This window comes from Perognathus longimembris, chromosome 4, assembly GCF_023159225.1.
Source record: "Perognathus longimembris pacificus isolate PPM17 chromosome 4, ASM2315922v1, whole genome shotgun sequence".
Classification (NCBI taxonomy): Eukaryota; Metazoa; Chordata; class Mammalia; order Rodentia; family Heteromyidae; genus Perognathus; species Perognathus longimembris.
Genome location: NC_063164.1, coordinates 47979863 through 47983131, shown reverse-complemented (window position 1 = coordinate 47983131; position 3269 = coordinate 47979863).

Here is a 3269-nt window from a genome sequence, read left to right as displayed (position 1 = left end):
CAGTCCAAATTATCTCCAGTGACTTTTTTATTGTAAGTGGGAATGCATTTTCCAGCTTGGTATACAAATGTCGGGTATCCATTATTATTATTATTATCATCATCATTATTAGATGGTAGTATATATTAGGGTTATATAGATTGATCTAGCTTCTAAAATTTTTTTTCTCTCCTGGCACATGTAATGATTTATTGCTTTGGAGTTTATCCAAAGACCTTAGCTAAAGAACATAGCAGTTAAGCTATGGACCAATATTTTTACTGATGTAAACTTACCCATGGGTCTTCTGTAAGCATCTATGGGGGAATCATTTCAGATTCAGACAAATGGCTTGGATTCTTGGTGGATTGAAGAGTGTGTAGGCACAGTCAGGTGCCCTGGAGATAGCTTGGCAGGAATAGGTTCTTTGGGGCTGTTTTGAAAACAGTTTTTCATTTTTTCATACAACAAAGCCGTCAATATTGAAAAATGTGTATGGTCTTAAACATGCTTTCAAAACTGGCTCCTTTCCTACCTTTGATACACCCACTATCTCTATTAACACAACAGTTCACCTTCTTCATTCTGTTCCAAATTCCCCTGCCAATACAGGCTTAGATTAAAAATGAAGCACAGAAAAGAAATGAAGGGGTGACTAGAAGCTTTTCAGCTTTCTGCAAACTCTGAGCACTGAAGTTGGCTCTCTCTCTCTCTCTCTCTCTCTCTCTCTCTCTCTCTCTCTCTCTCTCTCTCCTCCCCCCTCCCTCCTTCTGCTTCAAAGTGTCATTTCATAAAGATATAAAGACAGCCACTATCAAAAAAGCCCAAAATGTCACTGGCTGAAAGGTGTGTGTGTGTGTGTGTGTGTGTGTGTGTGTGTGTGTCTGTGTGTGTGTGCGCGCACGCGCGCGTGCCTGTCCTGGGGCTTGCCTTGGTGGTATCTCTGGGCTTTTTTTTTCTTGCTCAAAACTAGTGCCCTATCACTTGAGCCACAGCTTCACTTCCAGCTTTTTAGGGAGTTTATTGGAGATAAGAGTCTCACAAGCTTTCCTAACCTGGCTGGCTGTGAACTATGATTCTCAGATCTCACCTAGTATTGAAGGAATGAGCTACCAACACCCAACTGACTGAAAGGTTTTTATACATATTTAAACAACGAATACAGTAACATATGTTTACAATGAATATAGCCTTAAACATCTCAAAACTAGAACTCATTAAGATAATTAACTTTGGAAAGAACCCAAAACAAACAATTAGACAAATGATCTTAGTCCAGAAGATGTAATTTTTTAAAGCACCTTTGACTCACTTGTGTATCATACAAGCTTTACTCTAGAAGCACAGAAACTCAAAAGACTATATATCTTAGCCTTTGTGCTATCTGTCTTGGCTTAATTCTAAAAAATGGTTTGGGGACTGAAGATCAGAGATGTAAAATGTCAATGAATTTGGAAAGAAAGGTGTTGTAAATATGTATATTCAAGGTATTATCACTATTACCTTTCTAGAGGGCCTTCTATTTTAAGAATTTTACTATGTGGCATCTAGATGTAAAAACATAAGAAGTAAAAACAAACAACACAGACAGAGCATACAATAAATCCAGTGAGTCAATCCAGGGGTGCCTAGGTTCCATGTCTATTTGTCTATGTGCTTTGAAGGCAGGTAGAATACTGCGAACAGAGCTATAGAACATCATTAAAATAGAACCATGTTACTGGATTCATGGTGTGTGTGTGTGTGTGTGTGTGTGTGTGTGTGTGTGTGTGTGTGTGTGTGTGTATTAGAGAGAAGATAGTGCTGTTGACTTTTTCTAATATTCAATATGATGGACAGAGCCAGACATGGAAAAATCGAACCTACATAGATGCTACGAATTATAACCTAATCCCGCCAATTGATCTGCTGCTAATGCCTTCACACCAGTACCAAAGTGACAGGAATCAGTCCAGCTACCTTGAGAGATGAGTGTCTTCATTTGGGTTCCTCTCAAAATGGAGTCTGATGACAAGTCTTATGGATACAAGGTATCTTTGGAGTTCATGTCAAGAATCAAGGGTAAAATCCAGACATCATTTCATGGGAGAGAGGAAAAGCCAACTCCATAGGTTCCCTATGGAGTTGATTCCTGATACAGTAGCTGGGGGCATGGGTCTGGCCATTGGGATCCAAGCAGATGCACAAAAGACTGACCTGAAAGGTGCTCCTCAGCCTCTCTTGTGTAGTGAACTTACTCTAATAGAGGAGTTGACATTTATTCTTCTTCAATTTTTAGTAATTTTTTTAGTGTGGAAATTTATTTCAAATACTCTATTTCTTTCATAGCCAATTTTGCCTGTCCACTTATGCAGTTCAGACCTTTGGATGTACAGCCAGTTGGCTTGGGTTTAATTCCTGGCTCTACTTCTAACTAGCAGTATTGCTTCAGGAAAGTTAGTAGCTTGTCTTATCTTTAAATTGGAACTAGTTACTACCTACATTGCAGAATTTCTGTTCTTAAGATTAAATAGAATGTTCCTTGTAAAATAATTATCCCAATATATGGATTATGTAAAATAAATTCTTAATATATATAAACTATATTTAAGTCATCTCACTCATTGGTCAAAGTATTAAACAGAAAATGTTCAAATAAGGAATTAAGCCACAATTTTCTGAAACTTTCTTTTAGATTAACATAATTTGAAGAAATCATAACATCTGTATGAGAGCCTAACCACTGACTTCATGCTTGAGTTCATCATAAGAACTGATCTCAATAGCTTTAGTGAAGTAAAGCAATGCTGTGTTTCCATAGTTGTGTTGCACAAACTGTAGTCTGTGGGCCAGTGTTGTCCATGGATCATTATTATCCTGACATGAGATACAGGCAAGTTTTGGGAATAGGTAGGAACAATTTCAATAGCAACTTGGCATCCTTGACATCTAATGCCTGATCAATGAGTGAGATCCACTGAACATTATATAGACCAGATCAGAATGTATATTGAATCATGAGGTAAGCCATAGTTGGAAAGAAGTGTGAATATGGGCTGAGAATATGGCTTAGTGGTAGAGTGCTTGCCTTGTACAAATGAAGCCCTGGGTTCGATTCCTCAGCACCACATATATACAAAAATGCCAGAAGTGGCGCTGTGGCTCAAGTGGTAAAGTGCTAGCCTTGAGCAAAAAGAAGCCAGGGACAGTGTTCAGGCCCTGAGTTCAAGCCCCAGGACTGGCCAAAAAAAAAAAAGTGTGAATATGCATCTCATGTTTAAAGTTAATTTTGCAACTGTAACCCAAAAGTA